This window comes from Actinia tenebrosa, unplaced genomic scaffold, assembly GCF_029948245.1.
Source record: "Actinia tenebrosa isolate PJP-AT-01 unplaced genomic scaffold, QUT_ActTen_1.0 PGA_scaffold1__47_contigs__length_23844297, whole genome shotgun sequence".
Classification (NCBI taxonomy): domain Eukaryota; kingdom Metazoa; phylum Cnidaria; class Anthozoa; order Actiniaria; family Actiniidae; genus Actinia; species Actinia tenebrosa.
Window position 1 is genome coordinate 18558794 of NW_028292578.1, and position 24710 is coordinate 18583503.

Genomic DNA, 24710 nt, shown 5'->3' on the forward strand with positions numbered 1-24710 from the left:
TATCTTGACCATAAAAACACATACTTGTTTAAATAACTAATTGGAATGTCTTTATGATTTTTTTTATTTACGAAATTATGTCGTATGCGTGACTCATGGATCAAGCCTTGATGAGTTACATAACATTCTTTTTAAAATTGGTTGGAACTATTTTAGTATTACGCATATAACGCTTGAAATCATCAAAATAAGAGAGCACTAGTCAACATGATTTTGTTTCTTAAAAGTTTTTATTTATTCAACACTATTGATTTTTATTTTTTTATTGGATAGTAAAATCTTTCGTGTATTTCTATAATCGTGTGCGTTTTGTTGATATGCTCTGCTAAGTAAAACCGGTAGTGACTGATGAGTGATTCAAAACTATTGGGCATGAAATACTTGCGATTCTCACGATTTGTTCAATTCTTGGGGTGTAACCACATTACTGACATACATAACATGAACAGTCGCCATTTTGGTATATGTCTAACAAAGAAGGAAATAACGAATGATTTGTTATGGTCAACAACTAATGGTGGCTATGACGTAACATGCACCGTAAGACGCCGAAGGTTAAAGTAGAGGAAAGCAAGTCAAAGACAAAGACGCAACAAGCGTCCATTAACTTACGAACCCGGGGGAGGGGGAGGGGGAGTGGGTGATATTTTTTTAATGTTCTCTAAAATGATCTCTGAAAAAAATTTGGTGAGATTCACCCATTGAATTTACAAACAATACAACAAAAAAATTTAGGTCCCCCCGAATTTCAACTGCCGACTTTTTCTTGCGGCCTTTTCTTGACAACGAGCTCTGGGCTTCAATGTATATATAGATATTAAAATCTTATTTAATATCATAAATATTAAAAGTTTTAATTTCTTATAAGTAATTCCTAACGATTTTCATCCTAGCTTATTGAATAAACCGATTTTTCAAAGTCGTGGTTGAGACTGGGGGAAGGAAATTGATGAAACAGTTTCACTGCGAGAGCTGACAGAGCGGAAAAACCGGACGCATGCGCATTAGAGACTATTTTCATGAGCAATCCAATATGGCGGACGAGAGGCGGGAAAAATCTGTCTCTTGGAAAATTGCTCTGAAAACGGACAAAAACGCAGCAATGACACTCAAAACTTTAGAAAACAACTCATAATTCGTCAGAGCCCTTGATCTTGGTAGTTTTTTTGAAGCTTTTTGTCGACTTGACGCCAAAATAAGGAATTCTACGACTTGATTCAGAAGGACTTCGATCGCATCTCCTAGTGTTCGATGACAAGTGGAAAATCTTCAAATATAAGGACGGACATGGATATATAAGCTTCATACTTCGACAAAAGAACAATACGTGAATGAACTTAAACATATCAAAAAGCATCCTAAAAATTTTGATACCATTTTTCAAACGAGGCATTTGAACTCACGACACGTGGGCCGAATAAACGTAAGTTTACCTACACTGCTTTGCCAAGCATTGCCATTGGAAAACTTGTTTTATTGCCCTTCAATAATATTAAATTACTGTATTTTGAGTTTGATGAGCGTGAAATGTTCTTTTATTAATGATAAACATCAATTTTCTTGGACCATTCGTCCTCATTTATCTTGAAGACATTAAAATTCCCGCCTTTTTTCAAGCCCTTTAATAGTCCTTTCGAGTACTCTATTTCAGTGTTCTTTTACCATTTGAAGCGTAAAAAAACAACAAAACCTGTTGTTATCTTGTCCATGAAAAGACCTGCAATGATTCACTTGTCCCTGCCCTCAGCGCCTATTAGTGTTTGACGAGATAAGCCCAACCAAAAGGGGTACAAACATGTTCTGGGCATCTGAGTGACGCCGATAAAAATAGTCACATCACGTCTATGGATTCGTATTGTCCACGAAATACGAGAAAGGTATGGGGAAAAGCATTAATATTTCTTTCTTATTATAATTATGTAAAAAAACAGCAACATGTCTAGACAATGTGTTCCTGACCACCATTACATAAGAAAATAGAAAGACAGACACAAACTGAAGGGCTATACTTTTATTGAAGTTCTCAAGTAAGACAGCTTTTTCTTATTTACAGTAAAACCATTTCTATAATATATTGACCTAAAGACTTTTAATCTCAAACAGTTTTTATAGAACCTGCAATGAACATTGTTATATAACTGAAAATAATTAATTTGGAAATTGATTAGCAAAATAAAGGAAACAAATCAGACACAGGAAAAGAGAGATAAAAAGAGATGCAGGAGAGGATAACGGAACTAGGAAGAGCACAATCACTCACTTCTAAGGGCAAATGTTCATTTGGCACATCAAGTAGGGGAGTTTCAACAAGAAAACAGCATGATGAAGCAAAAGCTCTCATGTAAAAATAAAATAAACAGGAAATAAAAACTTAAATCCCCCTTTTAGGCTTACCTTCAACAAATTAGAGAAATGCCTATGCAATCTGATAATATTCTCAGTATATTGATATAGAGGTAAGCTGTTCACCCAAAAAATTATATAGTTGAGTGATGTCTTGAACTTAGTAATGAAGGTCTATCCTTGTCATATTCCAGTAACTGTGATGTCAGGATAAATATCACTAGTACAGATAAATTATATTTGGAAAGCATTCCTATTTTTATATATCCAAAAATGCACCACTGAAACTATATGATTATTTTTGGCCATTAAAGAGCCCACCTTATGCAGAATCAATACTGAGAATATAGTGTTAAAGGCAATTTAAATTTTTACATGTTTATGCATATTCACATACATACATTTATTGACCTTACATACTGGTACACCAAATTGAAAAAATTGTCATGTTCAGAAACGGTCAAATTATCTAAGCTAAGACTGAAAGGTGTCCTGGGTAACCAATCAATGATGCTAATATTATGCATATTGAAGTTTGCAGCTCTTGAACACAGTCTAATTGAAGTTAGCAAATAAAGAATTTTGTTACTCTTTGTGTACATGTCTGTATATGCAAACATGCTCCAAATAACTAGGATATAGACTACCCAGAACACCCTTCAGTCTTAGCTTCACTCAACCTTTCCAACCTGACAATGGTTTTCCAATTGGCCTATTTCACTAGGATGTCACTGCTCTTTTATGTGGGTGATACAATCACCAAATCCAATAGAAAATTCAACAAAATTTGCTCCTAGCGAAACAGTTTAATCTAAAATGGCCTGGTTTTGAGATATGATATGTACTTAAAATATTCTGAGCGTTTGCTGGCTATTGTACTTCTCTTCGTGGATTGATACGGGTTTTAGAACAATTATTATTTTCAGTGAATTTGTGTTGATTTGACCCCCTCCGATGACCAAGATCCTTTGTGTTTAAACAATCCTTGACTTTCACATCCCCATAATGCCTTGTGTTTTTGGGGGGTAACCAATCAAAAAACTGTCCCAAATTGGAAGGTTTCTTAATTGAATTTATACTATACCTGCTTTTATCTGTACAATACTGATTATCAGTTTATTCATTTTTTCATTATTCAGTTTATTCAAGTCATTTTTGCATGTACAGATCATGAAGAGTTTTGGTCTTACAGAAAATGTATCAACTTATGAAAAAATGTTTAAAATTTGCCTTAAATGTATTTAAGCTTCTATCTTTTTCTGGTTTTTATTTCTTCATTTTGTCTTTGGATACCAAACAAGGTATTTTCAACATTGTCTGATCAGCCTTCAGCAAAATAAGAGGGTTTTTTACCCTCTGGTTATCCCCACAGGGTGCATTATGGGTAATGGCCTCGCGGGATTCAAAGCGGGATTAAAAGTACCAAAGCGTTGGCTCTCGTTTTGTTTAAGATAAGTTACCTTTCAAAACAAACTGCGCTTATTCCAACCAGAAAAAGAATTTTCACCCTGCCTATAACTCGACAGTCGGCGTTATTTTCAATATAAACTGCTGTTTATTTTACGTAATTTTAATTAATACAAACGGCTTTAATGCAATTATGATTAATATTCAAACTTTCAATCTCGTGAGTGAACCTATTTTGCATAAAATGCAAAGCTTTTAATAGCTTGAGCCAAAAGAGAGAGAGAGAGAGAGAAACAAAAGAAAAAGTAACAACAAAGAATCACTAAGTAATCAGAGGTGAGGTGGAAGAATATGCCTCTCTCAAGTAAGATTAACTTTCGTTTATCTAGAAATTATTTTCAGCCTGTTCATCAATTGAAATTTGACTAAGTTGACGCTCAATAACAATAACATGGTAGACTAGGAATAAAGCAAAATATCCTATCCAGAGTAGCTCATGAACAATTTTTGTACCACTTTTGTCATAAGTCATATTACCGACTGTTTTGGTTTTGCTGTCCTCGGAGTGTTTGATTGTTTTAGAAGGGCACATATAAGTAAGCAAAGAACAAATTCAGAATTGAGCTCACTTCAACCAAAACTTCCAAGAAGAGCGATTTCACAACTGATTTTAAACTCGACCATTGCAAAACTTCCAATGTTTTACTTTACATCAATAAAACCGTTTACAATATGACAGTTTTTCCTAATAGTGTAGAGGTATTAAAAAATGAACACAAAGTTCCAGCCTCTTGACTTTAGCGCTGTTCACACTCGGTAGGCCAGCCAATGCTTTGGTACCCGGGTACTTAGCTTTGAACCCGCTGGTCTATTACCCATAATGCATTACCCCTTATTACCCCTATATAGTTATATACTACATACTTGGTTGGATCAGAATTTCTGCATATCGCTTTATCTATATCTATATATATACATACATATATTTACCCTTATTGAATTTTCTCAACTGAGCTTTCAGTTTCAATAAATCAAAAATGTTTGTGACAGCACCAATCTTTAGGGAGCTGTTCCGACGATTTCTTTAAGAGCTGACTTTGCATTATTATGACAATGGCCATCCTCTTTATGACACACAAGAAATAAAGAAGTTTGCAGTACGATGTGCTCCTGGGCTGTTTGGCCAAACCTAAGATAGCAAAGATAGTTTTTTAGTTTCAGCAGAACCCATATATATTTTATAATTTAGGTATTATTTTTTTGTAAATTAAGTTCATTCATTCACACAAAGGCACAAGGACTATTCTCTGTTGCCTTGCTGCAGAGTGCATCATTGACCCGCTTAGGGATATTTGGAACAGTGGAGATGGTACAGTAAAACTACCAAGGGAGAAAAAAATTCCAGGTAAAACGAATTTGTGTTTAAGTATTTAAATTACAAACTCAGATGAACACAAACAATTATGTATACTGTGATAAATTGTTTGATTTTACATGAATTTTAACAGCCATATTATTTACCTTACTTTGATGCTACTGTGGACCAAAGAAGTCTTCCACTTGGATATGATTGGGGAGAAGGAGAACCGACTCACAAAAAGCATGTGATTTAGCAGAGCGGAACCGAAGGCGACAACACACTAACCCTGACTTGTAGGCATTTCTTCCACGTCCTCTGCATGCCTGCTCGCACTCCTCGCAACTGCCCCATATGCCATCCTCGTCTGCTACTCAAAGTCCAGACCCTGTCTAGCACTTTTAATGCTGGATTATAAAGGTCGATGATGATGATGCCGAAAGCAACGTGTCGTCGAGTTCAAATGCCTCGTTTGAAAAATGGTTTCAAAATTTTTCGGATGCTATTTGATATGTTTAAGTTCATTCACTTATTGTTCTTTTGCCGAAGTATGAAGCTTATATATCCATGTCTGTCCTTATATTTTAAGAATTTCCACTTGTCATCGAACACTAGGAGATGCGATCGAAGTCCTTCTCAATCAAGACGTAAAATTCATTATTTTGGCGTCAAGTCGACAATAAGCTTCAAAACAACTACCAAGATCAAGGGATCCGGCGAATTATGAGTTGTTTTGAAAAGTTTTGAGTGTCATTGCTGCGTTTTTGTCCGTTTTCAGAGCAATTTTCCAAGAGACAGATTTTTCCCCCTTTCGTCCGCCATATTGGATTGCTCATGAAAATAGTCTCTAATGCGCATGCGTCCGGTTTTTCCGCTCTGTCGCGAGAGCTATAATTAGGAAAAATTACGCTTTTTTTGTGTGTGTTGAACCGAAACTATATCGCATACGTTAATACCATAAACAAACCACATCTTGTTCGTAATTTTACCAGTAAAAATCAAAACGGGATGTTCAGGAAGAAAATTGAACGCCTCCGAATCCACGAATGATTTTATGTGCTGGTATTATGGTTTCTTAATCACAATATCAGACAAAGACGTCTTCCTTTTCCTGTTTAGGAAATAATGATTTATTATATTGTGTCTAATAGACTTCAAACAGAGACTCCACGGTGCTACCAATTTTCACTTTCAATTCGATCGAAAGTGCTATTACCGCTCGGAAGTAGGCACGACAAATAGTCGAAACAGTTCGTACAAAGTTCGTAAGCATTCGTGATGCCATCGCAAGTCTTCGGATATCTGGAAGTCGTAGGCGAAAAAAAAAGTCTTTAAAAACCCCAATTTGAATAATATTAGAATGTAATTTTAATTTTAATTTGAGCTTTTTGATTCGTCTATTTATCTCATTGATCATGAACTATTTGGTAGTCCTAGAATTTATTTATTCAGAGTTTGAGCGGTTGTACGTTAGGTGTTTTCTTCTTCCGGTTCAGCATTTTGATTGACGTGTCCTCCGGAGCCGTTTGAAAAACCATCATGATCAAAGACACGATCTCTATCTGCTGTTTATGATTGAATGAAGTAGTTTTTCCACCTGTTGCGATATAAACACCTGCTATTCTGAACAAAGCTTATTATAAAACTGAGTCTGTGGCTTGCCAGCACGTTTACTTTCGAAATAAAACCAGAACTGACGGCATCGTGAAACTCATTAGAGGAAAAAGGCTCTTGGAGTTTATGCAAGTAAACTTGAACAACGAAGAACAAAGATGACTTCTCTTTAGGTTGACGAACATTTTAAAGAGGACAAGTTTGAAGTGGATCTCTTCTAAGATATCTTGAGAGAAACAAAACATTATCTCGTGGTCGAGACGCTCTTTTATTGACTCTAAACAACAACTTTGTGGCACAAACGTCATCTTTACGATTGAACGTCGGTACAACGTGCTGCGGGGGAGTCTCTCATCTCGGTAATATGAGAAAACTAATTAGAATTTAACCTATCATATTTGGGGCGTGAATGTAATTGCCTTAGAGGACGCTACTAGACGCTAGAAGCAAGATAACACCTTCAAAGAGGCGCTCGAGGTTCCTGTCACTTACCTTTGTGTTTGGCGCGTGCCTTGAACCGACCATAGACAAGAAAAAGTTCAGAAAAATACTCTGTTTCTGCTTCGTACGAAGTATTCTTGGTAAGTACAGGTTGGTAAGTGTTTCTTTGGTTTTATAACCATAAAATACACACAACAACCAAACGATATGTCTATATATAAAGTAAATTCATGTGGCTGAAGATTGCACGCTCTGATCTCGTGGCTTTTTTTGGCGCGAAAATCGATTCATTCATTCGCGAGTGTGTACAAAAAAAACATGTTAGAAATACTCTCGCTTTTAAAAAGAGTTTTCTTTTAGTTTTCTTTTTTTTTCTTTTTTTTTTTTTTTCCATCGAATAAAAGGCATAAAATTGAGCGGTGATGAAAGTAAATGATAATCATATGCATTTTATGGTTAGGCCCATTGATGTCTAAGCAGGCTAATTATTTTACTACGAATCAATCAACCAAAACAATAAGCTTAATGTATAAGTAAGTTATTAGTTGTATTTTATTTTAATTCTAAATGTTCAGATTTTTTTAGATTTGTCTTGAGGTTTTGTACACTGGTGTTTTTAGCTCGTTTCAGATGTGCAGTTTCAGTTTTATGACCTATTTTTTCTAAACCTTTTAAGCTTATATAAAATGATTAAGAATTTGAAAGAAAGCGAGGAAAATTAAGCTTACGAGCTTTTATAAGCAATATAACTTTCGAAATAATTTGTTAATTTTTTAAATACATTTATGGTTTTCTTTTAATCTCTAGTCAGCGCTAAAAATAAAAATAATGTAGAATAAAAAAAAGCAACTTTGTTGTAATTGGTAAGAGTGAATCACTAACGTTGAGCAAATGAATAGTCTATTCACGATACAAAAAATCTACTAATGAATGAGTCATAGCAGAGGTGTCAAAAACTAGCAAACCCTTTTCTTCTATAATTGTTTTAGTCCCTCCTACAAGATTAAGAAGAATATTCGAAATAGCGAATTAGAACTAACTTGTTAGACATAATATCTGTTCAAAAATGAAATGGTCTCATCAAATTTTTCCTCTTTGATAGCCTGATTTCTCAGCATTTGAAAGTAGTTGTCAAAACTAATGCATAATATAATTCTCATTATGCTGACCAGAAAGGAAGGGCTACGATTAATAAATAATATATAATACTATATATATTTTCTTTTCTGTAGCTAGTTTCGAAACATCTTATTTTTTAAGCACTTATCCCTGTTTTTCTTTCATTCGCGTGTGTAACAGTTAAAGTGTGCTTTCATTTTCAGCTCTTCTGGTATCCGTTTTATTCTGGGAAATTTCTTTATGATAATGCACTGTCTGGGTTTTCGTTTTTGTTTTCAGCTGTTTGCTGTTTTTTGGCGGTTGATTGAATTTCTAAAGGCTTTGTTTGGCTGACATTCATATACTGATATAGTAAATATTAACTGAAAATTGCAAATAATTATATATTTTTGGCTGGCTTAGATCGTATTCCTTATGTGATAAGATATATGATTTTTATACATAGCTATTAAAGACAATACGCGCGCTCCGGCTGTTTGCTAAACGGAGCAAGGTTGCTGGCATCACCCACACGGGTGCAGCCAACTTCGTAAATAACAAGTCGTGGTGTAAGAAAACAGCATTGAAAACTATACAATGAATTTTTTTCTTTTTATATAATAAAACAGCTTTTTCCGTGTTCATTTCACTACTGAGTATACAGCCCGCAGGAACTGACGTAAGCACGAAATTAAGTGTGAAGGGAAGCACAAGCTGTAGGCTATTGGTGGTGTCCTTGTGCTGTTACGTTTTAAAAAGCTCTTTAGTTTCACATTTGCGCAGAACGTGCGGAACGCACGGAAATGAAAGTTTCAGTAATGCGCCTAGACTTAAGAGCCTAATTTACTTTCCTTATTGCCATTTAAGGAATTCTTTAAAAGCCTTTACAGATCATTGCCATTTTACTTTTGATTTTTCCACTGATCCTCACGTTTTGACGCAGAATATAAACAGATGAATTGATGAATTAAACTGTTTTTCACAGTGTTCACTCTTCATCATACACATACTCGTATATAGTAAAATATAGGCTTTTAAAGGTAAAAATATGAAAATTTGTACAGATTCTGTTGTACTCAATCGTGATTTAGCTAATTTGTATGAAAATTTGTCTGGGTGGATTTGGTTAAGTAGTCGCATTGTAAATACTGTTTCACTGCGTTATCAGCACTCCTAAAACAAATTGAAGAAATAGAAAACGAGCGCGCGTGCTGTGTGCTGTCATAAAGCACGCGCTCCAAGCCAATCAGAACGCGATATTCATAACAGTTATTTTATAATAGGTATTTAAATTTACTTTGTAGATAAGTGCACTAAGGTTATTATGTGAGGGGAGACTAGGGCGACTTGAACGATCCAAGTATTTGGTATGTCAAACCTTGTATGACCTTGCTAGTACCGTCGAAGCTAAATGTCAGCTATTTTAAAGCTTGAAAAATTAGAACAAAACACTTGAACATGTTAGTGGATGTCCTTCGTAAATGGTTCACGAACACCTAAGATTCATTGACTCTAGCGAAACTTTCTGAAAGTTTCTTAAATATTTTTCGCGCCCACATATTAGAGGGTTAGTGAGTACCCCCTCGTCAGCGCACGTTTATTCGATCAGGGAGGCAGCTGATGACGTGTCGAAGAACAACATCTTCGGGAACCCTTAAATTCACTACACGAGTTACTACCTTTATTGACTGACGCCTTTATGCTCATTTTACTTGATTCTAAGAAAGTCTATTTTTTCTTAACTGATCTTTTGGGCGAATATAATGAAACTTTCTAATCTTCTCTTTACTGAGTTATCATTTCTTAGTGAATAATTAAGACTAGTAAGAACCTTACTGGTGATTCATTACCCGAATGTGATAACTGTTGTTCTAACTGACATCTATTACACCACTGATCTTTAGTTCCTAGCAGTAGCTCACCAGTTCAAATCTCTTAGTGTTCGTAGTTACCTTCACGTTGTCAATCATTCGTTCTGTTAGCCATTCATCCGTTACTTCATTTCAAAAGGTGCTTGTGCACAACGGCATTCAGGGGCGGGCGCGCGCGCGGGCGTGAGGGCGGGGTGGAGGGGGGGGGGGGGCGCGGGGTGGGGGTGGGAGGAGTGCGCGAAGGAAGGAGGAGTGCATTTATGATGGAGGTCGGGATGGGGTTGTCGTTTGTCTTTTCTTTCATTCTTTCGTTTTTCTTTTTTTCTGGAGTTTTGTTTTTATTTCTTTCTTTCTTTCTTTCTTTCTTTCTTTCTTCCTTTCTTTCCTTCCTCCTTTCTTTCTTTCTTTCCTTCTCTGCCTCTCTTTCTTTAAAAGTGTAACGTGAAAAAAGAAATCTCGATTGTAGCTACAATAATCAGTTACCCATAACCTATAGTACTATAAATTTCATTTAAATTGTAAGATGTTTTTTGTTCGTACCAGTACTAGTCTAAACAAATCAGCGCTACGACTATGGAAAGTTTAGTTTATATTATCATGTCACACTAAAGTAGTATAGGGAATGGGGGTTCCAGCGCAATCTCAACACGGGCAAGACCCGTGTCAAAAATCCACCTACGGACAATCCCCACTCCAAGTGTGGTTGAGGGCAACAGCGCAAATATGTTAGTCTATATATGGAGTGCGAAGAATGTAAAGAGTTTGTTTATGATTTCTGTGTAAAGTGCTTGAAACCCAAGTTTGTGCCTACTAAACCAAATAAGTATATTTGTTGTGGTAAGAAAATGCAAATAGAAGACGACACGTCAGCACAGTGTTACGAGTGCGGTAAAAATATTCGTAATGCCGTACCTTGTGCTACCAAAGAGCAATATTACGCCAATGGAGGTCGCAAGAAGACCCCATACAAAAGAATAAAATACTTCCGAGACTGGATGAGTCATATCCAAGGTTATCGACCGGTATATTTAGACAACGAAGTAAAGAAGAAAATCATAGGCCATTTAGAAGAGCCAACCCCACAAAGTCTACGGAAAACGTTGAAAAAATTAAAGCTAGGGAAATATTACAAAGCTATTCCCTATCTTTTGTCTGAAATTACCGGTAAGTCTATTCCCGAGGCTTCTGATATGAGCAGAGCCGAGTGGATGTTTTGTCGGTTGAATAAGAATATTCCTTATTACCCTGACTTAATTTACGAAATATTTTACAAAATTGACTCCAACCACCCCCTATTAGGATGGATTCCGAGAAGATGAAATGTGCAGTCGAAATCCCCCTACGTTCTTTTCAAAGCAGACGTCTACTGAGCGAGTTTTCTTTGGAGCTCCTCCTTTGCCTCCTGGTAGATCTTTTTGCGAGATTCCTCGGAAAGATCTTTCACGATGGCTTTTTTATTGCCCGACTTTAATTCGCCGTATTTCTTTTCCTCCGCGAGGATCAAAGAGAACTCCGTGTCGTCTATGCGGCGGTCCCGCAAAGCCTGAGACACCAAGTCGGTGATGGTGTTAGCCTTTGCTTTTGCTAGGGCTATGTGAGTGTCGTGCTTGGATATTTTACAGGACAATTGCTTTATAATGCCTGTCGTAACAGCGGAAACGATGCCGCAAATGGCCCCAACGCTGGCCAAAGGAACGCCAACGACTATTCCAGGTCCGGTGAGTGAGGTAGCAACGCCGGTGCCTGTTAACGCCACGGACATGGAGCCGGAAGTTATCGCGATTTTATGTAGCGTGCTTCGGGCTCTGGCATACTTTTTTCTAACCTCTTCGTAGTGTTTTGCCTGCCCTTCCAAGTAAGCCAGGATTAAGTTCGCTTTATTTAGACGAAAGTTTTCAGCGTTTAGTTCGTTAGGTTCCTTAGGAAGTTCAGGATAAAGCGGAGGTGCTGATGGTATAACATCCATTATATATACTAATGTACGACGCTTTTGGGAATGATATTGAGGAGCAGCCACATCACGACAACCGGGATTACTGGAATTGGAGAGCATTTAGGAAGATGTTTCCACATGCAGACCCCAGTAAGTTCGAAAGAAGACCCGATGGTATTTACTATAACGGCTCTAGGATGTACAGCAACGAGGATTTGAAGCCTACGCTGGTTAATCAAATAGACGATCAACTGAAGCATTCGCAAATGCATAAGCCAACGCCAGCGCCAACGCATGTTGAACCCAGTTGGTCAAAGGAATTATTGCTTGGTACCAGTACTTATCCGATACCCGCAGTTTCATTTGATAAACACCCAAGCTTGGATTTAACGTTGAACATGCGGATTTCTAACAAGCATTCCTTTCCGTTAAGGGTGCGGGATATCTTCAAAGACGTACCCATTGTTCATACCACCGCTAAGGAATCTCATGAATGGTTAAGTGGTCCTAACATGCGTTATTGGCCGCAGCAACTAAACTTTGCGGTTTGGTGTGCCACTAGCGGCTGTGGTGTAAGTGCAAACTTGATGAAGAATTCAATATTTATGTTTCATTTTCACTTCACGGTTAGAAGAATACTGCATGAAATGGGTGTTATTGCGCTGCCGGGAGATGCCACGTTTTATCCAAGAGATAATAAATACAGCGTGCCGGCTTATGACAGACTCTGTAAGGAGTTTGACGTTGTAGGGAAGGATTTCCGATGCACTGCCGGCGCTAACAATGGTCTGGGACATATTTGGGCTTATTGGGGGATTGGTGGACACGAGCTAAGTGATAAGGAAGTTCATGCATTGCGGCTACGGTGGAACACGGGATATCATAAGGAAACTCACGACAGTAGCACCTTCTTTGAACCAAACGCTAAGACCACTAAGGAAGTCAGAGACGGACCTCTGTTCAAAGACGAGGGTGGTAAGTATGCAGGGGCCAATCCACTGATTATTAAGATTACCAACGACGAGCAAACAAAGCAATATCTTAATTTCATACCCCCAGAAGGTAAAGGACTAACCAAAGCCGGCCTTGCCCGTTTAAACCGCAGCATAGAAGCTTACGTGTATTCTATCCTTGGAGCTCAGGTAAACACCCGATCCAGCATAATCGGAAATACTGGCGCCGCAGAAGAAACGCGAGCCGAAGTCTTGATCTTATTTGAAAGTTCAATCTTGGAGGGCGACATTAGCAAGGGCGTACAGCGTTACCAACTAGCCATACAAAATTCTAAGGCGAGGTTGGACTACGCAGTAGCCCCGGGTTGTTGGTTAATGCCTAGTAATTTATCTATAAATACTGGTTCTGTAGTAGGATACAACAACAAACTGCAGCGAGCTACTAAGGATATGAAGTTTGGGGTGAACGACGTGAACTCTGACACTCTTAGGAACATTCCTCACTTCGTAGAGAAGCCAAAAAAGTCACACGAAACGAAGCTACCCGTAGTTAAGAAACCATCAAAGAAGGTCCTGCCTGCGATACCTGAGGAATATGACCATAACTTACTAAAGGCCGGCCTAGCAGCTGCAAGCATTGGTCTGAGTTATTATATATGGCGATGAACAACCCCTACGTAACTGGAGTAGATTGCGTTTATACGACTTACACAGGCGAGAAAAAATACACCCAAGCATCTTGGGTTGATGTCACGGGGATGTCCGTGGATTTGAGCTACTCGGGAAAGAAGTTGATATTATGCAGCATTTCTTTGGGGGCCGTTAGCAGTGCGAATATAGGATTTCGTTTCTGTGACGACAATGGAGTATTACAGCCCATGCGCGTGAAGACGAACAACAGAGAGCCCACGCATTTCTCAGTAGAGCCGCCAACGAATAGCTCTGAGAATCTTTCCGTTTGGACTTTCCACATGGTTGCTGATTGCCACGGGAAGGTAAAGCTGCAGATAAGAGTAGATGACACCGGGAGTGTTTGCATAAATAGCATAGAAAATCAAAGGAATACTGTCTATAACCACATGACCATCAGCACTTTGACGGTAATGAGCCTCTAGAAGGGAACTTGTTCCCTGTAATATATGAATCCATACGTGAGGGAAACGCGTTATACCCACCGCTTAGATGAAGAGGGATATGACAACGGCGCCTGGCATGACGTTGGACTGTGGGTTGAGGTTGGGGGCACTGCATTGGTCATTTGCACTATTAGCATTAATGCAAATACGCATGCGAATGTGGGGTTTAGGCTTATCGATGAGAATAATAAGCCCCTGCTTCCTTATCGAACTTCAACGAACACCAGGAAAGTTACCCATTTTTCGATGGAGCCCTACACTGGATCCACTGAAGACCTAACGCCAGTGACTTTTCATATGCTAGCCAATTGTAAATATGCTAAGTTGCAAGTCACTTCTGATGACGGCAAGTTTGGGGTAAATCGCATAGGTCGCAGGCCCGCTAATGCAGCCTGGAGTCATAAGCCCATTTCTACCATGAGTGTGTTGCCGCTGGCCCCAAATTACCAGGGCGGTGCTAATACCGTCTTTCATTATCCTCAAAGCAGGACACCGTCCGATGAGAAGATTAAGCCTTCATCTTCTTCAGGAGGACCACCCCAATAGCTACGACTAATATCCAAATGTTATTCCCCACGAACTTTAACAGTTCTCCGCCGGCCCTAAGTGCCAAGGAAACAACCGAACCCAGCAGCCCAGGCAAGCCGGCTGCCATCTTTTTTCCCAAGTCCGTCAGCCCATTGCCTAATTTCTTTACGCCCGCGCCCGTAGCCTTAAGCGCGGATAGGATAACTCCTACTACGGTGCTAATAGCAACCGCGAATGCCAGCGGAACACCATACTTCAAAAGGGCGCTTTTTATCTTTTCCTTGGTGGTAAGCCCCAGCTCCCTTTCCTTACCTTCTATTTGCGTTTGTAATTCCGCCAGTCTTTCCTGAAGGGCTCCTACTTCCCTTCGTGCTGCCTCCCTTTCCTCTTCGGAGTGAGTTTGGTCCACAGCTGCTTCCTGCTGCCGTTCTAATTGGCCCTGCAGGTCTTCGACGGTCTCCTGAAGTTGTCTTATTTCCAGATCCTTTTCAGCCATTTGTGCTATGATGCGCCTTTCCCTGGCGTGACTCTCCACTAATTCATTTCCTATTTGTATTAGCTGCTCATCCTTACCAGCCAAGCGGCTAAAGGCATTCTGAAAGTCCTTTACGGCAGCGGTTTTTTCATCTAACAACTTAGATATTCGCTGTCGAAAATCGGCAACTTCGGCGGCACGACTTTCAAGAGTAGCCCTGTTTGCCCTCATGACTTCGTTTTCCATTTCCCTAAATCTTTCCTTAAGGACGTCGTTTTCCAGCTCTAGTTGCTGAAAAGATGTTCTAAGCGCCGTCAAATCCTCGCTTGCCTTTAAGAGGTCCTTGCGCTCCCTGGTGATTCGCTGCAAGTCGTTGTTAGCTGCCTCCTTTTGGGTATTAACGTCGGCCAATTCTCGGTGTGCTTCCGCTAAATTATATGCGTTGACGGATTTCTTTATGGCGTCTACTGGTAAGGCACGGTATTCACTTATCTTGGCTTCCAATTCCTCTTTTTGAGCGTTTAGCGCAGCGACTTCCTCTGTCTTAGCTTGGAGCGTTTCGCTTAGCGTTCCTATTTGCGCTCTTAATTCTTCGTGCGTTCCATAGCCGCCTGCAAAGGTCGGTAATCTAACTGCATTAACAAGGAACCTATCAAAAGACTGTTGCATTTCCTCCCTAGCCAAGTCACGCTGCGTGGTCAAGTTGGGCTCTCCAAGCGCCTCCGTGACTCCTTTGGGAAGCTGGTTGTTAAGCAGGCTGGTATTTCTCCTTTGATACAGGTTGTGCCATTTTTCCCTACCCGATTCTCTAACTTGAACCTGCCCTTTGTCTCCTATTTGGAAGTCCAAAGTAGCCAGGTTTATGTTTGGGTATCGCTCTCTTAGGTCATTGAGGAGGTCCGCTGTTAAGTCCGACCGCACGCCAAGGGATTCCATTTGTAAGTACTCCGGAATGGGTGTGTGGGGGTTCTTAGACTTGAATTTATCTCTTAAGGAACGCATAGCATCGCGGGCCCTGCTGCCATACTTGCGTGTTAGCTTGTCGAAGAGGCCTCGGGAGTCTACGTTGTTATCAGGAAGCAAAGACTCGTATTCTTCGTCGTTAATATCGACTTGACCTTCTTCGGTAAGGGGATCAAAATCCGTTCCTTTTACTTCCATTATATATGATAAGCTCAAAGTTAAACCCCAACATATTACCTAAGCAGGTCGGCGGACTGAAAGCAGAACGCACCTTTCACCGGGTTACATTCACACCTTCTAGCGCAAAGCCGGGGGAGACGCTGTACGTAGGCGTACCCCGCCTAACGGACAATCTGGTGTTGGTTCCTGGTACCCTGGCTTTGAGGTTTAACCTAGCAATACAGCCAGATACCGCAGACGTGCGTTACGTCGTCAATAACGTGGGTAGAAACCTCGTTTCCAAAATACGCGTAAAGTTCGCCGGGGAATCCTTGCTGGACTTAAACAGGTATGATTTGTATACCACGTACAAAGACTTATGGTTGACTGCATTTGACCGTGCACAAAGGATAGAGCAGGGAATAGCAAGCGTAGCCATACGCAAGGTAAGAAGCGCAACCTCTGGCGCCTCAGGAGAAGACGAAATAAAGACGGCTTATGGTACTAAATATGTTGTTCCATTAGATTTCGAAATTATCACGAACCACGGTGCATACTACCCAAGGCAGCTAAGCGAACTGCAGTTCGAAGTGACCCTAGCAGACACTACGAACATCCTGCAAGGAAAAGATGTAAGTTCATCAGCCGTGGATCCTTATTTCATCAAGAACTTGGAGCTGCAGTACGAAACGGTATACAGCGAAGAGCTGGCTCGTAGCGCTGGCATGGAATACAGCGCCGGGAAGGCTTTCCTTTACGATCACGTCGTGATGTACAAGACGTTCAGCTTTACGAACAACGTCGAAGAGGTCATCAACCAAAGCATTAACCTTCCCAGGCGCAGCCTTACAGGGATAATGTTGCTGTTCGCAAAGACATACACGGCAGGATTGCGTGACTCTGAGGCATTCTTTAATCCTAACATCACTAACGTAGGCGTTAGCATTAACGGAGTGCCTAATAAGGTTTACTCACAAGGGATAAAGCCCGAGGACATGTACCGGGAAGTCGCGCGTAAGTTTGGCGACCAAATTAGCCCAAAGGAATTCTTTAAGGATAAGTATGCGCTGTGGATCGACATGCGCACGACGAACGACGAAGACCTACATGGACAGGGATTACGCCTGGTAAATACCCAGGACGGCATTACGTTGGAGATCAAGCGCACCAAACATGCCAGCGACACTACTAAGATAAATGCATACATTTTCGTAGTCTCAGACGCGCAGCTAAGCGTGGAAATGAATCAGCTAAAGAGCGTTGCGTACTAGGATGACTGAGGATAAAAATATCCCTTACGTATAATATGCTCCGCGTATTCGAAAACAACGAAACTAAACTGCAATGCCTAGTGCAAAGCAACAAGCTGTACTTTAAGGCGAAAGAGGTAGCAAAGGCATTAGGTTACGCAGACACCAAAGATGCTATTAAAGTCCACGTGCGGGATAAGCATAAGAAGAGGCTTAGTGAATTTAGAATAGAGGTGAATCGCCTCCCTTCTGGTTCACACCCACAATCCCTGTACGTGACGGAATCTGGTTTGTATCAGTTAATATTTAGCTCCAAGCTACCGACAGCAGAGGCATTTCAAGATTGGGTCTTCGAGGATGTCCTACCTACGTTAAGGAAGACGGGAAAGTACTCGTTGGATGGCCCAAATAAGTTGGTCTTCAAGATCGAGAATGAGTTTGACTTACATAAGAAGGTCATCGATTACATACGCCGGTTTCACCCTACGCTGTTATTAGCACCTGGACTCGGGGAATTGCAAGATACCACCAGTAAAAGGATAACGTGCTGGCAAAAGGGCTACCAGGCAGGGCAACCCGACATCCTAATTCTTAACTCCCATAAAAAATACAATGGGTTATGTCTGGAACTGAAGACGCCAAAGGGTAACGGCGTATTGTCCGACAAACAAAAAGCGGTATTGACGCAATATGAAATGAATGGTTATCTTACGATGGTTTGCAACGATTACGATCTGATCTGCAGGGAAATCGACTGTTACGTCGACGGCATTCGCATACCTTGTCCTGGCTGCGTTAAGGCTTTCAAGTCACAGGAGACGCTACAAACGCACCGAAAGATATTTCATAAATATAATGATAGTTGAACAAACTCACTGGCGCGAATTAATACAAGGCATTTCATACAAAATAAAAAATTACGTCGTCTTCGAGGACATTAACCGTTTAAGGTTGGTCCTCTTAGACGGCAGCCAAGAGTACAGCTTATGGGCTCCTGACTGCGTACGGTACGTACTGCAAGGCGAAGAGTACACTCACATACGCAGCTATGGTAAAGTCAACGGTCGATGGAAGTTCGACGTTGAAAGAAAGGCGGAGGCTAATCCATTGTGTGATTAGTCGTCCTCATGGGCTTCTAGGTATTGATCTGCTACGTCGGACCTCGTTTTTTCCGACATGAAATCGATCGATATCGTAATCAAGGCTCCTCCTGCGAACGCTGCGACGTAAGGTAACATCATATATTAGACCATTCTTTTCGTATTGCAAGGTAATGGTCTAAAGGCTTGGGACCTTCGTACAGGCAACACCAAATATGTTGACCGCTGCGTTGACAACCACATTTATCGCAAATGCCGTCCCAGTGTTCTCGGTTCTCCCATCTTACTCCTTCGTAATCGTCAAAGCATACGAAATCTTGGTCTATTTCTTTTTTACGCAGCACTAAAGCCCGGCTGGTTTCAAGGGGGCAACATCGCTCTGCTAAATCGCCGTGGGTCTCGCAGACCACATCTGTGAGGTCATAGCGACGGCAGCGGTACTTATGCCAGTTTTCTTCGAAGAGGGGTTCATCGCATCGGCGGCAATGACCTTTAAGGCAGACTCTATGCTCGCGGTGATATCGTAGGGTCTGTACAGTGGACAGTTCCTTACCGCAGTCACCGCAAACAGTGCTGATGGTCTTTTGGCAGACTTTCTTGGAAAGGTGGTATTGCAGTCGCTGCTTGCTACTAAAAGCTCTATCACATTGCACGCACTTCATTATATATACCTTATTTTTTATTGTTATTTTGTTAAATGCTGCAAAGAGGGTTTTAGGATAGGGTCTATTATTTCTTGTTATTTTGTTAAGCTCCCATTTAAAGACGAGGTATCATTCTTTCTCATTGTTGAAACCAGCAAAAAGATAATCATATTAACCATTCTTCGATTTAACAAAATAACAATAAAAAATAGGGCCTTGCTTGAGACCTCTTTGCGGCATTTAACAAAATAACAATAAAAAAGAAAGACCTATGCTAATTCCCCTTGCTGGGGCTTAGTAAGATCTTCTTTGCGACCTCTTACTCTTCTCGAACGCCGTCTAAAGTCCTTTGTGCTTTAGTATCCGCGGGACACCAATGTCCAATGAAGTCTTCTTCAGAGAATACCTTATTACAGTGACAGCAGCTGTGTTTCTTACGAGGCGTCGGAGGGGTAACGATGATGCAGTCAGCAGGTAGTTCGCACGTAATGCAGTCCATATATCTATGGGGGATATCGAATGAAGTCCTTAATGGACTCCTTAGCCCAGCCCGCCATTGTCAAAAGCGCACCAAACCGTTCTGCACGCTTCAGACCACACATTTCATCGTACAATTCCTGCACGCGCTCTTTTAACCGGTTTATCTCTTCCCTTTGCATTTCTATGGTGTCTCTTTTATCCTTTGCGTCGGCGGTAATCCTTCTTACTGCTTCCACTGGTTCCATCTATATATGAACCCAGATCACATGCCTTGTAACGCTCTGATAGTAGGACCCACCGGCTGCGGGAAGACCCAGTTCATCGTGGAGCAGCTATTAGGACCCTTTAGATACCGCTTCGACTACATCGTGCTATTATGCCCCACCTACGTGAATAACCGCACCTGGGAAGGCATAGGAGTGAAAGATGACGACTTCTTCGTAGATATCTTAGACCCCAACGAGTTATCCAGCCATTTGAAGTTCTGGCACAAGCAATTCCCTAAAGATACACAGACTTTACTCATACTGGATGACATTGCCTGTGGGGATGACGTAAAAAAGCGCACCTCCGAATTGGTGAAGCTTGCTTTCAGCGGTAGGCATGACAATATCAGCGTTTGGTTACTCTCGCAGCAGCTTACCAGCGTCTCTAAGCCCTTCAGGGAAAACATAGGCTCCCTGGTCGTATTTTATACACCCAGTAAGTCTGACCTGGAAACCATCTTAAGCGACTACGGCGGTGAGATATCCAAGGAACAGTTACACGAATACATGCGGCATTTAAAAACGCACCAACATTCCAAGATGATCTTCTCTTTGAGGTTTCCGTATGACGTTAACATATATGGACATTGAGCAGCTCATAGATGAAGTCCCCACGCAGTTAGACGAAAGTAACCTCAAGGAACAACTTAATATCCTTGTGTCTTCGGGGAAGTGTAAAGAAATGATAGGCAAGGAACTTACCCATGAGCAAGTTAACAAGTTGTCGGAAGAGGAAGTCAAGAAGTTCCATAAGAGGTATGAGGCTGCCCTTGCAAGTAAGACCACGGACGCCGTAGCAGACTCCGCTATCCGACTTGCAACTAAATTGCTTGGACTTGCGCTGCCCATAGACGACGTGGAGCAACTACAGAAGGACATAAGAGATGACTATGTCATCGCCCAAGAACTTAAGATAACCTGCGGGTGGTTGTCTTTGAAGTGCGGTAAGTTAATGGCAGTCGCCTCTGCGGCACTTCACGTAGCTCAGCACGTCGACTTGAAGGAGGTACTAGGTTCCTTTGGAACATCTTGGAAGGACTTCAAGAAGGACAGAGAAGTCGAAAAGGTCTTCCAGGCAGCACTTGCTGATGATCAAGTCGCCTCAAGTACTTAGTCAAGTCATTGTCAAGTCGCCTCAAGTACTTAGTCAAGTCGTTGTCAAGTCATTGTCAAGTCATTGTCAAGTCGTCATCAAGTTACTTGTCAAGTCCTTCAAGTCCCTTAATATAAGATGAGTGGCACCGAAGAACAACCAGAAAAGGCTCCCGTAGAAGATACCAAGATTACCAAGGCTAAATCTCCGGGCAGAGTCGCTGCCGGTAAGAAGCTCGCGGAGATGAACAGGAAGAACAAAGCAAAGAAAGAAGAAAAGGTGGAGGAAGAGGAATCCTTCATTAATCCTGGGTACGTCATTGGCGCGATAGGAGTCGCTATAGCAGCAGGCAGCCTCTACTTACAATGGCGGGCTACAAAGCCAAAAGTAAAGTGGGAGGCCGTGCATGTGCCGCCAACATATCACGCACCTGTGGAGGTTAGAAAAAGTAAGATCCCTGAAATGGAGTAATAATCTTCTCGCTTTGTAATATAATGTCGACCGCGTTGTTGAAAACTGTTGAAGAGGCAGCTATCATTACTTCTATTGTTGCGGGTATTGGTTGGGTAGGTAAGAAAGTGCTCAAAGAAGACTTTACTGAAGACCCAAGCAAGAGCTTCGCTAACTTTGCTAAGATGACCGCTGCCGTAGGCGGGGCTATCATGGCAAAGGATTACCTACGGAAGGAAAAGTACCTACCTAATGTATAAATGGTTAGCCTAGTCGCAGGTGGAGTTATTGCAGCTTTAGCATTCACTGGAGCTAATTATGGTGGTCAGTATTTGGATAGATTAGTTAGAGGTGATCGCAGCGGAGACTTAGCCGCTGAGAGGAAGAGACACGACTTAGCGCTGGAGAAATATCAAAGGGACGTTGCGGCTTGGAATGAAAAAAGACAAGCTTACAGGGATTGGTTGGACAAGAACTACCAAGACAAGATGCAGGCGGATAAGAACTTTGAAAATACAGACTACGCCTTTAAACTTTATGCGCAAGCACACCCCGGCTTTAGGTTAAGAAAGCCTCAGTTCAAGAATTACTACCAGCCTTCTAAGAAACAAAAAGACAATGAATTGGTCTTTGTAGGAGTCGCAGGGCTGGCGGGAGGCGTGGCCTTGGCGTATCTAATATAATGATCGTCTTTTTGGAAAGCGACAAGAATAACTTTACTACTTATCTGAATCCCCCCATCAAAGCCTGTAAGGTTCGGTTGGTTAGTTGCTCTTTGTACAATTCTTGGTATAATTTAATTAATGGCTTTGTCATCGGAACTTCCGGCACCAAACCAAAAATACCAGATTCCCATTACACCCCAATAACACTGGCTAAGGAGCTAGCAAAGCATGGATATACTCTTACCACAGGATTGCCCCATGAAATGACATTCAAGAAAAATAATGGGAGCGCCAATTTAAAGGACAGTTCATTGGTAGAACTCCTGGGCCTTACTAGTACCACGATAAATAGCGGCAGTACATATGATGTGAAATGGAAAGTCGCATCCTCTTACGAAGTCTATTGCGACTTGGTTCATAGTTACAACAATGGAGAAAAGTCTTCTCTTATGTCCAAGTTTCTGCCCCAAGGTAATCCATTTGACCCAGTAGAATACACTCCCATTTCTTTGAGCTATGACTTGTCTAATTTGGTAGAAAGCATAAACATCACCATTAAAGTGGACGGAAAGACGGTGGATTTTAACGGACGTAAGATCAATCTTGTTTTGGAATTCATATAATGGGTCGCGTAGAGGACAAACTTAAAAGGATTTACTATGGGCCGGAAGGCTATTGGAGAGGGGCGTCAGCTATCAAGAAACTCGCGACCGCGGCCAGGGTATCAGACGAAACGGCTAAGAACTGGTTGAAAAAACAAACCCTCTGGCAGGTTTATCTTCCCGTGCCTAAGTACATTCCCAGGCCCAGCTTCACCGTAAATACCCCCAATGAAGTTCATCAGGCGGATTTGCTTTTCTTGCCGCACGATAAGGTGAGAAGAAAGACCTATAGGTACGCTTTGAACGTAGTTGATATCGCAAGCAGATACAAGGACGCCGAACCCATAACCAGCAAGGATTCTGGGGAAGTCGCAGAAGCCCTAGGTAGGATTTATAAGCGCGCCTTGAAATGGCCCAAGCTGCTGCAAGTGGATGCGGGGACAGAGTTCATGGGCGTGGTTACTAAGACCCTGAAAGACCACGACACTAAAATTAGGAGAGCCGAAGCAGAGTACCACAGGGGTCAGAGCATCGTCGAAAGATTCAATAAGACCTTGGCCGAGCGTCTCTTTGGGTACCAGTATTGGAAAGAGCTGGAAGATCCCTCCAAACGCAACAGGGAATGGACTCAGAGGCTCCCCCAGGTCGTCGCGGCTTTGAACAACGAGGCGGCCAGGGCTACGGGAATGAAACCCAGGGATGCCATAAAAAAGAAACACGTGGAACACAAGTCCTTCGTCAGAAGTTCGAGGGCAGTCTTCCCCCAGGAAAAGAAATTAGGTAATGTCACGGTTCGATATCTCTATGAGCCGGGTGAATTAGAAGGAGGATCCAAAAGAGCTACGGATCCTAATTGGTCTTTGGAAACTTACCAGATCCGAAGCGTAATAGCTAAGAAGGGTCAGCCCATCTTGTATTATCTTCATGATGGTCCCACGCGTGGGTTCGTCAAAGAAGAACTGCTTATCGTGTGATGTCCGAATGCTATCGTATGCACTCCGTCATCACACATCCATCGCTTACCGTCAAATGCAGACAGTGACACCTTCTCCTGCGTGACGTTATGTATCTGATGACCATAGCTGCGCAGGCTGTTCATCTTATGCCGTTGTTCCTTGCGTGTTCGTAATACGTTGAGGTAGGACTCGTGCGTAATGTCCTTCTTAACCACGTACTTTTTTACGCCTTTAGCTTTCTTTTCTACGCCGTCTAACTTTAGCACGCTGTACATCTTTGGTTTCAGACCCACGTACTCTACTATGGGGTTTCCTAACATTTCGTCTTTCATCTTCCCAATTACCTTCTTATTCTTCGCAGAGTAAAGGAAGTGCTCCTTCGGGTAACCGCTGGTGTCGTACTCGTCTATGTCGGGGAGGCAGTCTTTGTAAACGTCTTCCGTTTGCACTTCTAGAATTAGGGAGTCGGTGTCTGTGTACAGGAGGCGACAGCGGTCTCCGTACTTTGGCTTAAGCTTATCGTAGTAGAACTCGTACATAAGCAGCTTCGATAGATCCAGCACCGTAAAGCCTGTGTAAACGGGCTTGTTTAGTAAGAGGTTTGCCCTTTTCATGTGAATCACGTAGAAGTTCAGCATTTCTACGTATCTAACGAAGCCTGGCTGTGACACGTATGCTTCTGCTTCCTCTTTGGTGCTGACTATTTTTACGCTTACGCGCTTGCGGATGTTCTCCATTGTCTTTCCGAACACGCTGTTGTTCATCAGTTTGAAGAGATTTTTCTCGAAGTCATTTTTCGCTGCGGTACGCTTTTGCGTGTTAAAGTCAATGTAGGGGCGCATCCAGGGTTCCTGCGTGAATTTTAGGACTCTGTGGATCTTCTCTACGCGCATTCCGTGTCGCACGTAGAACTGCAGGTTGCGGTA

General features: G+C 41.5%; 1 protein-coding gene and 2 long non-coding RNA genes across 6 annotated transcripts in view; 2 read left to right on the forward strand and 1 right to left on the reverse strand.

The window, feature by feature from the left end:
- Nucleotides 1-982: 982 nt before the first annotated feature.
- LOC148910022 (uncharacterized) lies at nt 983-2376 on the forward strand. Its single transcript, XR_016120161.1, has 2 exons — nt 983-1877; nt 2169-2376. It is a non-coding gene; the product is annotated as an uncharacterized LOC148910022 (long non-coding RNA).
- Nucleotides 1997-5412, reverse strand: LOC148910023 (uncharacterized). Its single transcript, XR_016120160.1, has 2 exons — nt 5272-5412; nt 1997-4939 (listed from the first exon to the last, which is right to left on the reverse strand). It is a non-coding gene; the product is annotated as an uncharacterized LOC148910023 (long non-coding RNA).
- A 1262-nt stretch (nt 5413-6674) lies between these two features.
- LOC116305632 (metabotropic glutamate receptor 2) overlaps nt 6675-24710 on the forward strand; it is a 28599-nt gene continuing 10563 nt past the window's right edge. For 2 of the 4 annotated variants that reach the window (XM_089032330.1, XM_031715579.2), the window contains exon 1: nt 6680-7302. The gene's annotated coding sequence lies outside the window, so the exon portion shown is untranslated. Of the gene's footprint in view, nt 7303-24710 lie in introns of all 4 variants that reach the window. The other 2 variants (XM_031715583.2, XM_031715581.2) reach the window with 2 other exon arrangements.